Source organism: Lygodium microphyllum, chromosome 1 (assembly GCF_053477565.2).
Source record: "Lygodium microphyllum isolate KBCC chromosome 1, Lygodium_microphyllum_v1.1.10, whole genome shotgun sequence".
In the NCBI taxonomy this organism is placed as follows: domain Eukaryota; kingdom Viridiplantae; phylum Streptophyta; class Polypodiopsida; order Schizaeales; family Lygodiaceae; genus Lygodium; species Lygodium microphyllum.
In genome coordinates, this window is record NC_141135.1 from 101,302,517 (window position 1) to 101,316,180 (window position 13,664).

Here is a 13,664-nt window from a genome sequence, read left to right on the forward strand (position 1 = left end):
TGCAAGTCTTCCCAAAATGCATAAATGCTTCAGTGGAAGTTTTAACATTGGTATCAAGAATGTTTAATCGATTGAGTCACATGGATTATGTAGCCTTGGTTAAAACGGTTGAGTAGAGAGGAACTGTTGACCTTCAATATTAGACAGTTGGAAAGGAGGCCAGAGAATATTGAGATAGTAGTTTCCAAGTTACATGTAAGGCTTCAAAATAAGAAGAGGTTTGACAAGAAACATAGAGTCGTGCCAAGCGCAATAAAGGAGGGTGATTGGATGTTGATTTATCACAATAGTTTAGAAAATCTACATAACACTATTTGCAAGTTCTAAATGATAGTTTGTTCTATATGTGTTGAAATATGTATAGGACAATGCTACCTATTCAAATACCTATAGTAGGTAAGCAAATCAAGATGATCTTTAAAAGGTGCAAGTTTGATTCATGTGAGGTAGAGGGCTTGGAGACAAGTTTCAATGAACATTCACAAGAAGTTATTCCACTGTCCTTTCTTTGAGAGAGTATTTTGCAGCATGGGCTGTTAGGAGCGCAAAGAGGTCTCTGGATCAAGGGATGAACTTTCACAAGGAATCTTTTCTGTGAAAGTATTCTGCAATGTCAATGTTTTAAGAGTGTAGAGAGGTGGGGCATTACAGTATAAATCATTTAGAGCAACACAGAGACTAACACTTATTATACATTGGGAATGGAAATCTGGCTTGCTCATGCTTTGCCTCAAATCTCGACTCAGTTGCAGCTACTAGGGTTCATATTGTCTGCATGTGTAGCTTTGGTTGAGCCCAAATTACATAGGACATACTTAGCCACAAGTATAAAAATTTGGTTCTCCTTCAGTCTTTTTCCAAAGTTCTGTCACTTTGGAAATACATTTGTATGGTGGAGCCCAAGCTATCAGTCATTTAGAGTAACACAGAGAGACTCGCACTCATATTTGATAGTGCTGTAGGCAATCATTGGCTCCATGTTGATGCCCTTTATTCTATGATTCTGGCTCATTAATGTGTTTAAATTGTGACTTGCAGATAGTTGTTTACCCAGGCGTGTAGGTTTGGAGTCTGACTAATTTTAGGGTTTCTTGTGATAGTTAAGCCCTTTTAGGGTTAGGTTTATCTATAGAATAAAACTTTGTGCAACCCTAGTAGATGGAAGTGTGGCATTATTCATTATGGTCTTTCAAGCGTTGTACTTTCATTTATTCATTAGTACATTGACTTTCATTTGTGGTTTATCATTGTGTGTTAACTCTCTCTCTCTCTCTCTCTCTCTCTCTCTTTGAGTCACTTCACACTTGGGTCAATAGTGGTATCAAAGCAACTTCCACCATAGTCATTACTCATGACTACCCCCAATAGCCAACATTGGCATTGAGCACCACACCTCGGTCGGTTGCACCACAAAGCCATTGCCACCGCACTGACTTCATCTCTCTGCTAGTGGTTCCCAATGGTTGCACGTCATCGTGTTGCCATTGTCACCAGCACTTGGTCTTATCTTCCACATGCTAGGAGTTGTGGTCCTTCACCTCACACCTTCTGTCGTCAACGATTACCTCGGCCATTGCTCCTACCTGTTGAGTATCACAACTAGTGCCAACGTGCAAAACTCATCACTCGGCCATCTAAGGAACACCACCATCAAGTAGCTTCAATACCTTCGCCTTTGTTGGGAAGTGTGTCCCCTGCCTTGGTTGTGGCTTGTGTCACGAGTTGCAATGCCTTGTCTATGTCATATGGTTGTAGTCTAGGCATTGTTGCTAGCTATGTTGCCATGCCAATGCACCTCTCTATCTAACTCACACATCGACCCTTGGACTTGCCATGTATTGTGCATTGCCTTAGTAGGGAACCATGTCCCTACGCATGCACTACGGCTTATTTATCGACATGCCTCATGACAAATATGCTTAGTTGCCTTTTGATCATGTTTCTCACGTCAATATTCACTCAGTAGCCTAACATCTCTACAATGATTACTCCCTAACTTTTTATCTTGAAAGCCCTTGTATGCATGCTTGTCTAAGCGACATACGGTATGGGGAAAAATTGGGGATTTTCCTCAAAATTACTCAATGCATTGTTAATTTTTAGAAATGTTTGGGGCTTTTAAAAAATTTCTAAGAGTTCCTTGCAAAAAATTGTCACAAATGATAATTAATTTTGGAGTCTTTTCACCATGTGCCTCCAAATTCTCTCCAATATAGATGGCCAATTTGGGGATTTTATCATTTTTTATCAAATTCATCCAATTTGAGGCTTAGTTTGGCATTTTTGGTGTGACATCAATCATCATTTGAGTTAAAGCTCACACAAATTTTTCAAAGTTCTCTTTAATTTCTTTAATGTTGTCAGGTTTTTGCAAATCTTGCTCGAATTGATCACATTTGAGGTTCAATTCAACATTTGGTAAACTTTTAGGTGAGATTTTGGTAAAAAGTCTTCATAAATTATGGTGTTTCATTTGTGATCTACTAATGAATATCCAAACCACCCCTCTTGACATTATCTTCACTCTTCTTTACTTGTTAGGTACCAAAATTTGGAACTTTTATCTCATATAGTCTTCTTTGATTATTGTGCATTGAGAAGGTCCTTTTTGGGCATGTTCATACCGATTTCCTTCAACATTAAAGACAAATTGTATCTTTCACGCATATTTATTGCACGATTTTATTTGCACCTAATGTTGTCCACTCTTTTTTAGGAATTCCTAGCCTTCAATTACCGACTTTAGCATCACATTGCTTGGCACCAGCATTGGATAAAATTTTAATTATTTGAAGGTATAATTTCAACATAGTCTCTCTTTGTCTTTATCATCTTCAATTAGCAAGAGAAATGTTATTGCTTCTGTCTTATCTAACTTTAGCAAGTGTTCAATGAGTTATTGTGTCAATGGTCTAGTACTCTCTCTCTCTCTCTCTCTCTCTCTCTCTTAGGATTCATATTCTCTCTCTTGATTTATATCGAGCATGTTTTCTTGTTGAATTCCTTTTATGACCAACAATAATAATAATAATAATGATTTATTGAGCATTCTTGGTGTGAATGACAAGCTCAATAGCACCAATTACTTAATAAGGATGTGCATGATGCAACATTTTCTTATTGCAAATAATCTACGGAATATTATAATTTGCCTTGAGCAAAGATCCACTTCTCATACATTGGCACCATTTTCTACCTCCACATAAAGGGATGGCTCTAATGATGTTGAGCCTTCTTCGTCTTCTACATTGGCTCTTACTCGAGAGGAGAAAATTTGATGGGATGGTTATGACACCCAAGTGCATGCCTTAATTGCCTTGTCATTGAAGAGAGGTATCATTCCCCACATCCAATCATGTAAGGTAGGTAGCAAATCATGGGAACAACTTGATGCATTATATGAAGTGTGTAATGAAGTGCGAGTAAGATGTCCATGAATGAAGGAGGTAATATGGATGCTTAGCTCATTGACATCAAAGATCCTTGAGAACAATTATTAAATAATGTTAAAAGTGGTCCTAGATAAGCAACTTATTTCTATTTCTCTTTATGTATAGTTAAAGGTTAATAAGCAAGACACATTCAATGTGTGGTAATTGTACATGAGATATATTTATATTTATATATAACATTAGTTCACAATGATACACTCGATCACAAAAGAAAGCCAATGAATAAACGAATGAATGAAATTATAACTCTTGGAAGACCACAATGAATAATGCCACATTTCATATTCTAGGGTTTCACAAAATGTTCTTTTATAGATAAACCTACTTTAAACTGACTTAAGTCCTAGATAACTAGGGGCAAAAATTGTCTTAAGCATGCTAATGAGCCCAAAATACGGAAGTGATACTTTAAACATGCTAATGAGACAATTAGGGGTAACAATTATCTTAAACACCTTAAGTGATAGTTTAAACATGGTAATGAGCCCAAAACATGGAATAAAGGGTATTAATATGGAGCAATGAGATGGCCTACAAAGTTCCCTTCATGGTGTGGGCAAAATAATCTAGGAAAGATGAATTCCTAGAATATTATTAATCATAGTTACATATGTTCATCTTGATGAATTTTGCAACCTATGACAATAAAATGAATGATAGATTTTGTTTTAAAAGGCATCAAGTGTAGAGATAGCCAAAAATCTTGAAATTTTAGTGGAGGAGTGTCGGGACCTAAAACGGGCTCCCCACTGGCTGTAAGGCACTAGCTGGGTCTCTACTACTCACCTAAAACCACCCCACACGGCCTCATGGCCAGGAGTGTCTAAGAAATTTGCGTTTGTACAATTTTTTAGTCCAACGAACATTATTTCCCTAGTCCTTAGAGGGAGTCCCTAAACATATTGGTGTTACACACCACGTAGCACACACACAAGGAGTACCCCTTGATTGATCACCACGGCCCCACTACGACTCTCCTACACCTCGGGGCCCCAAGATGTGTCATGAACATAAAACACATTTGAAATAAAGTACACTTTCAATTAAACAATCCAGGAGCTGATAGATAAACCTCACTAAATAATCCCTAAGAAACCAAATATCTAGCCCTATGGCTTGGGGTACCTCACACTCTCAACATCGGTCATTACTCATACAAACATGTGATATGCATCCAAGATATGATACCATATGGTGCATCAATGCTAGTGTGTATATGACCATAGTGCTCAAACAAATTTATTCATAGAAAATCAACAATGTGAAAGTGCGAAGACAATTATTTTCATGATTTTTTTTCCTAGATAGTGCTTCGTTGTTTAGGGCTAGTACTGAGCTTTCTCGTGCTACTAGTCCCTTTAAGTTTTAAAGAACCACAAACTCTATATGATATGCGTCATGAAACACTAGAATTTAACGTACTTCATCACTCAACAGTCCCCTACTCCCTACTGCTTAAAATTTTGTATGCATTGATAGATGTAAGGTATGGCTTTTTATGTATTTTTCTTTATTGAAAGTGATAAAAACTCACTCTAACAAAGAGGTAGGGATGAACGAAGGCTAAACCTCATGCTTTAGCTCTATCATATATTCACAAACATAAATCTTATTTTTCATTATTTTTATGATGCGAAAAAATTAGTTTTTTTTCTATTTATTTATAGAAAATTACTGATAATTACTATTTTTTTGGTTTAGAGTGATTGTTCTTATGAAAAATGATTTTTTTAGTATGTTTCATTCCATGGGAACAATAAATGTACACCAAAAATCCAAAAACTGCATATTTTTCCTTAAACTGCCTAGTCTCGGGTTTTGTGTGTTTTGTATATAAAATTATTATATAATTGATTTTTTATGATTTCTTCAACGTGACTTATCAATCAAAGTATGGGCAATCGAATACAATCATTGCTAACCATTTCAAACAACAATTGATCATAAACAATAAAATCTACATTTTTCTTATAAAATCGCTCATTATGACACATGCTTTTTGAACTTGAAGACCCACTGATGCTCTTTTACAGCTGCTGTTGATGATCCATTCAACCTCGATTCATGTCTCTTTTCACTCCTACATCATCATACGACAAAAAACGTCTATCTTAGCTCATTCCCTTTTCTTTTACATCGATCCATGAGAACAAACCACAAGAGGGGAGAGGAGATAGAAAATCTAAAATCTAATATTTTTACTTAGTGTGTCATTTTCGATCGTTTTTGCAGTGATGACGGGTGAAAAAATTCGGGATCTCATGCCCCAAAGCATTCCTCTTGATTTCCATGTTCAGAAAAACCCATTTTTTGGCCATGAAAGGATGTGCCGAAAAAATGGTGCCCCCTCCTTTCTACGTTCAGTTTTTTGTGTTTATGCCCCCCTTAATCAAGTCATTAAGGCTTAACATTAAAATATCTAATTTAATCCTCAAGTTTTCACACTGTAGGCAAGTGGTTTTTTCGCTTTTGGAGGGGCAAACAAGCTCGGATTTGAGATCTGTCTCGACGTCTTGCTTCGTGACGTCAAAATCTATAAATTCACCATTGTCACACACTTCCTAGCTCCTAGATCATATAATTGCTTCATTACGCAAAATCTTGCAGAGATTAGATGGGGGGTCAAATGGATTCTGATCGACAAATTGAGACTTGTGTTGGGTTTCTAGCATCAAATTCCATCTAAGAAAACTCCAACTCATTGATCCGCAACCGTTTCATTTTGCATGGAAAATTTGGTATTTTACGACCTCCCGAGCTCTTTTTCGCTTAAAAAAATAGTCGCTAAAATCCACTCTCAAGGAGTCTTCATAAAAAGATATGTCAAATCGTTTTCTAAGTAACCAGCCCAATCACAATCCATGAATCCATACATAATAAGTGAAGAAATAGTCTCAAAGAAAAGGCTTGAATGTTTGGTGTATTTGAAATGTGCGAAAACACTCTTCATTGATTACCAATGATTCATAAAAGAATTGTGAATGATCTTGTTATGATGAGAAGTCAAATATTATGTAGTTGCCTTTATTACAGTTGGTATTAGAGCTTAGGTATTTGGTCCTTTCTTCCTTCTCTTTCCTCACACCTAGTTACATTTTACAAAAAAATGCCCTAGTTCAGATAGATACAGTGTAGGGACGAGTTGTAAGGAGCAGTGATGGAGTACCACAGGGGGATGGCAGTTTTCTTGATGAAGACCACACAAACTATAAACTATGGCAGGAGGTTTGGACAAATTGGAGGCAAGGGGATAAAAATGGCAGTTCATTTTCAATCCCTAGTCAAAATTAAGAGGTAAACCTCTCAAGGACTCACAAGAGTTAGTGAGGGCTTTAGTTCCAATTACTTTTGAGAAGAGCTCTTTTCTTTCTTCCATGCAAGCTTCCTTTTCGAGTTTCCATGGAGTACCATCTCTTCATATCTCTTAGACCTTGCTTCTCCCTTGCAAATGGGTGTTGCCATGGGTTTTCTCACATTATCGTGAATGTTTGGAGTACCCAATCACTGTGGTGTGGTCCACAAAAACAAGGGTAAGGATTAGTGCAAGCTGCTTTGTTTGTAGCAGGTCGTTTTACTTGTTTCTCTAGAACTGCCTCTTTTGAGCATGATGAGGGAGCATCTAGTTTAGGAATTTCAGTGCAATCCTGCAATGGTACTACTAGCGAGGAGGTTCTGAACTCGCAGATTTGGGACCATCCACTTTTCTTTCCAAGGTTGAGGCAGCAATATCCATGGCCCAATCACAAAAGCAGGGCTAAAGATCTGGTCATAGGCCCGCTCCTCACGCTGTCCATGGTGCCTAGCTCTAGGTCCATAAGCACAGCATTGGGGACTTAGCGGCCCGCAGAGCTACGGCTCATTGTAGTAGACAGTGATGTGCTTGAGCGGAGTCTTAGAGTCGCCATGGTAGGTGCCCGTGGGGTCGGTGCCGTGCTTAGTGCACATGACCTCCTAGAACTTGGCACCGATCTAGTTGCCACATTTGCCTTCCTGGACATGATCTCTCTCTCTCTCTCTCTCTCTCTGTGTCTGTGTTCTCCCCTTCGCATGCAGATCTTGGCTCAATCTGCTTTGTTTGTCCTGTTTTTCCCCTCTTTCTTGTGTGTTCTCCGGAGGTTTACTTTTGACTTACTGCGTTTTTGCTTGCTCCTCTGTTCCTTTCATCCTCCTCTATTTCAAAGTCTCTCTCTTTCTCTCTCATCACCATCATCAGCATCGTCATCATCATCAGCAGCTCCAACCTCACGCGGCATGGCGACTCAGTGGCTCAGAGGCATTGTCAAGGGCATCCCTTTGGGAGACTCTCTGCTGATGGGCAACGTCCAGGATGGCCCCCCCTGAGAAGACCATAACCTTGTCTTCTGTGATTGCCCCTAAATTGGCTCGGCATGGTGGTTGATTACTTTGTGCCACCAATCAACACAAAATTTGGTTATGTGTATATGGATCAAGTGAACCTGGTAGTTGAAGTTGTGGTGTTCGCCCTCAATTAAGCCAGAACAGTGAAGCCACCCCTTATTTGGAGGATTTGGAACGTGCAAAGAAACAAGCAAAGCAGAAAGGGGTTGAAATATGGGATAAATCACCTGGTGCGGCAAAAAGGGGTTGGAATATGGGATAAATCACCTGGTGCAGTAGAGGCTTCCATTTGAGATCTTCCACCTTCTGCTCTTGAAGATTCAACAAACTTTGATGCAATGAGTCTGCTCAACTCAAGTAAGGGGAAAGCATTGCCTGCAATTGTAGAGCAGGTCAGAGATGGAAGCACAGTCCGGGTATACTTGCTTCCAAACTTCCAATTTGTGCAAGTTTTTGTGGCAGGAATTCAGGCTCCATTTATGGGGGAAGGCATAGTCTAAATACAAAAACTCAGGCTTCTAATGATGTTGCTGTGGAACTTACAAATGGTGAGCCAGAATTTGTGGAGCTGACGTCAGCACAAAGGTTGGCTGCTTCTACAGCTACTGCAGCCAATGTGAAGGTTTCGCTAGATCCTTATGCAAGGGAAGCAAAACACTTCATTGAAGTTCGAGTTTTGCACAGACATGTACGGATTGTTTTAGAGGGTGTTGATAAGTTCAACAGCTTGATTTGTTCAGTTTACTATACCAGTGGTGATGTTGCAGTTGATCTTGGTCTGGAGTTACTTAAGAATGGATTGGCAAAAGTTGTTGAATGTAGTGCCAAATTACTTGAAGAAGAAGCAAGATGGCAGTTTAAGTCTATTGAATTGCTAGCAAAGAAAGAAAGGTTGCGACTATGGACAAATTATGTGCCACCTCCTTTTAAATCTACTAATGTTTGTGATGGCAATTATAGGAAAGGTCATTGAGGTTGTTAATGGAGATTGTATTGTGGTTGCAGATTGATGTCATGGCAGTCCCATAGCTAAGCGCAGGGTGAACTTGTCAAGCATACATGCTTCCAAAATGGAAAATCCAAAGCTTCAGATGAAACCTGCTTCCTATTCCAGAGAGGCAAAGGAATCTTTACGAAATCGTCTCATAGGACATGAGGTTAATGTAGCAATGGAGTATTCTTGCAAAGTAACTGCAGTAGATGGGTTCATATCCGCTTAGAGAGGAAGCATCCATACCATTATATGATGAGTGCTGAGTATCTCACGTGAAGACATTGCTTGCACTTCTAAGTGTGCAAGCAAAATACGGGTGGAGCGATACGAGTGTGACGGAGTTGATCAGGTACCTTGTATGTACGCTTTGTTGATTTCTTTTTGACACTATTATTAAAAACATTTGTGCTTTTTCAAGGTGTTTTATGATTCATTCCATCTCTCTTATACTGCTACTTTCAAGCTTGAAACAAAAAACTCTACTAGGGTAGGATCACTTCGGTCCCGTAGGTTATCTTAAATGACACTTGTGTCACTTCAATCTTGTAGGCTATCTTATAGGTCCATAGCGTTGCATGAGCTTGTTATCCCAGTCACTGTGCGAGGCAGAGGCCACTTTAGTCAAGACATTCACTAGGATTTTGTTCTTAGATTTTATCTAATTGTTGACTTGAGGGTAGTAAGGTAATGATTTTATATGGATGATCAGGAATGTGGATAACAAATAAGCAATTACTTTATTAATGAAGTGCGTGCCTTGGTTGCTAACTAGCTTGATGGGATAGTTGAATTGTGAGATCACCTTCCCCAAAGGAACTTAGCCGTAGTTACGACAAAAAATTTGTTTTTGTTATTATTATTTTTTTCTTTTTTAAATTGTTTGAGAAGGGATTTCTTCTCTTATAACTTAGCAAAAATTAACGTATGTAAAGTCTCCATCCACCCACAAATTAAAGTATGTCGGAGTGTTTCTCGTCTCGTGGTATTGCATCGGACCTGGCTATCACTTTCTTTTTGTCTGTCCATTGTGAACAGGTGCATGAACTCATGTGTCTTTTAATTGTATTATGACATGGTACATATTATAATAGTTAAATCTCTTGTACGTGATTGTGAACATGTAATTTTTTACCCAAACTCCCAATAACTTTAATGGTGGTATTATATTCCTTTAACTCTTCGAAGTGTGAGTATATGATCAAATCGATGTTCTGAGCATAGATGATGAGAATATGCAAATGGAGGGGTCGATATTGCAAGGGGTAGAGGTTATCGAAAGCTTGGAGCATGTAGAGGAGCTAGCATCGGGTAACAATGATGGAAATACAAGAGTCCAAGAATTCTTTGAGAACGAGGTGGACTCATCCTTTTGTGGTGACATGTCTATCGACCTTTCAGTGTATGTGTTGTGTTAGGAGATTGACATGAGACTATGGGATACTTCATACTTAGAGCAAACAATATCATGATGAGAGTATCTTATTGCAGCTTCATGAGCAGGTGTTCCATCAGTCCAAGGTCCTTAACTTTGAATGCCTAGTAGTAGCCATAAATGTGGGGCTCATAAACATGCAATGCTTAGGGGTTGATGGAGTGAATGCAATAGTGATTGCAGTCTCATCTACTCCAGTTCTACATGGTACAGTGATTTCCAATGAGTTTATGGACAATTCAATGCATGCTATCGTATGGGTTAGTGAGGATCTTGTGCCACCATCGGTGCTTAAAGATGGTACTATAAATTACGTTTATGATACAACGGACGCATTGGATCACAATTATTCTTTGGACCTTGGTAGTTATATAGATACCCATGCTTGTATAGATGATCCTTCTGCTCTTGATGCTTATCATGTAGGTTATCCATTTGATCTCGGAGAAAGGAATGGTTTCAGAAAAGCTCTATTTTGATCAATATTTCATCAGTGCAACTCTCACTTCCCTCACTTCAAGGGTACAATTTTAACTAAGGATTAGTTAACTTTGTCCCAGTCTGTATTGTAGGACAACTTCAGATAGCACATTATTTTAGAATGATTTTTACCATGCATTAATGGCAATCAAGTGTCACATATATAGATTGAAAGTACGCTTGATGAACTTCGTTTTGACATGTCTCATATCTTAATTGGAGTTGTCCATAGGAAGTTATGACCAATTTTCTCTAGCAGGCTTGTACTTGATAGCATGCTTTTCACTGTTTATCAGCCCCTAATTGTGATAACACACTATCCCTTAAAACTCAACAAAACTATCCCTTAAAACTCAACAAATCATATTTGATAATTTTTGTAAAAGATAACACTTGATTAAAGTCATAAATCAGCCAAGCCATGAAAAGAAAGGTGTTCCAATACACAATATCGCTAAGATTATAGACTATCAATATATCCAATAAGTAATAACCCTTAAAACTATCCCTTAAAACTCAACAAATCATGTTTGATAAATTTTGTAGAAGATAACACTTGATTAAAGTCATAAATCAGCCAAGCCATGAAAAGAAAGGTGTTCCAATATACAATATCGCTAAGATTATAGACTATCAATATATCCAATAAGTAATAACCCTTAGTATGTGGGAGACTCAAGACACATCTTTTGACAAGTTACCATTGGTTTTATTTCGTAGTCATGGAATGTATAATTTGTTTTACATCTTCTAGGCTTTGGAAGATTGGAAGATGTTGACAATCTTCATGTTTAGAAGATTTTGGACTTACGGGTGAGATATGAATATTGTAGTTTTAAATATATTTTAAAGGATGATATTTTACCAAAAATAGTAATTTTTATAGTATGTTTATCATTTGTTCTTTCATCTAGTACTAGCACTATATGCTACATGCTATGTAATTGTACATGTAGCATTCTCTCAGAAGAGGTTCTAGAGAGAATGCACTCGTTTTGATACCCTAATTTGCTTTTTTATCTAAGCTTTTGTGATTTAAATGCTCATGCCAAAGATTATAAATTTGAATGCAAACTAGGGTGAAGGTGCCAATATAATGGTAGCCAACTTGGCCTTGTCGATCCCTTCATTTTGTCAAGTAAAGCACTAAAGTAGAACTAGATGGTCACTCATAAAATTACATGTCATACAATGTAAACCAAAAAGAAATCCTCAAACATGGCCATTTGGACACTAAGACAATTTCTTATAATTCAATACATGATCCTTGTGTGCTTTAAAAAAAATTGCTATAATTGGGGGAGTGATTTGTTTCTTGCTCCCTTATCTGGGATAAGCATGCCAATAGCCACGTGCCCCTTACGAAAAGATCAATGCATTCCAAATTTCAACACACCGCAGTGTCATTATCTACATAAAGGGTTGTATCTTCACATAATTTGAATTTAGAGGCTTTGTCTCTCCCAATGGACAACTGCAAGCAATGAACGCCTGTCTCATAGAATTGTAGACCATTGCCAACAAAATCCCCTCCATGGTAGTTCTATTTTAGATGTGGCGTGAGAAGACACAATTAGAGCCAATCTTAGGGTATAAGGGCTAGATATGTGGTGAGGGTGAGTCATATATAAGTTGATGCTAGTAAGGCTAATCCCATACTACTACCAACACACAAGTGTTACTCTCTTATATTCCAAATTTTAAAATAGTATAAGGTTAACTTTTTCAAAGGCACGTTGCAGATGCTTCAATTTGCCACTGTGTGATGGGAGAGTTTTGTTTGAATATGACATGCCACATTACTCTCTATCCCCCCTTTTTTTAAATGCGGTAATAGATGAGATAGGCCACATAGGTGTTCTAAACTAGGCATACATGCATATCTTTAAAGAATATCCTTGATTGAAACTAAATTTAAATTACATAGACTTGTTCATCATGAAGAGGGATATGCAAGCTTTTTCTTGATTGCATTTCGTTGCTATGTTGCTACATGGGACTTTTGGCCACATGATAGGTAACATAGAACATGCCCCTTTACCTTCCGTAAGATTATGGGGAGCCTCTCTCAACTAGATGACTCAATGTGAAATAACTTTCTCATATGAGCATTGATACCCCTATACAATGTCCAAACCCACTCGACACCCAATCATAGGTCTTCTCATAACGCAAATGAAAATTGGATCTATTACTACTACCATATTGACAAACTTTATGGCTAAAAGTAATGAAGATTGTTACTAGCTTGCCTTCACATAGGGCTTTATATTTATTTTACTCATGGTGAGGTTTTTCCTATATGAGAAAATTATTGTTTTGGAAAATAAGTAATTTGATGAATTCCTAAAACATTCAATATACAATAATATCAATGTTTTAGACGTGCCACCATAACTAGTTCTTTTATATTAAACTTTATACTCATACATACACATACATGTAACACACCTCTCTCTCCATAAATACACAAACACACGTACATGCACAGGCACATGTGCACATGCACACACATGCACGCATGCTCACTCGCTCGCTCGCTCGCTCACTCACTCACTAACCTTGCACAAGAAATCTCCAAACTTAGGATATTGATAGATACTATGGATAATTTGACAAAGGAGGATGAGATGAACCTTCGCAATTAAATGGATTCTTCCAAATCTATTATCACCAACTTGTTTTAGCATGTTGGGATTCCTTTCCCACGAAGAAAATCCAAGACCTAAAAAAACCTTGGATTTTGATGTAACTCCACTTCACTAGATGGGACAGATAAGAAAGCCTTGGTATTTCTTGAATTTTTAGAAGAGGATGTTGAATTTTTGAATACTACTTTGAGAGATTCCAAAGTCGGTCATGAAACAATAGCAAGGCTCTTATGTGGATGCATTCATCTCTTCTCCACCCTTGGATATTTATCTATAACCTTGTAATCATTAATTAT

General features: G+C 37.8%; 1 pseudogene across 1 annotated transcript; it reads left to right on the forward strand.

Annotated features, from left to right (window-relative positions):
- Positions 1–8,104: 8,104 nt before the first annotated feature.
- On the forward strand, positions 8,105–9,491 carry LOC148041464 (ribonuclease TUDOR 2 pseudogene; annotated as a pseudogene). The gene is made up of 2 exons (XR_015691122.1): positions 8,105–8,702; positions 8,817–9,491. The product of XR_015691122.1 is annotated as a ribonuclease TUDOR 2 pseudogene (transcript).
- The last annotated feature ends 4,173 nt before the right edge of the window (positions 9,492–13,664 follow it).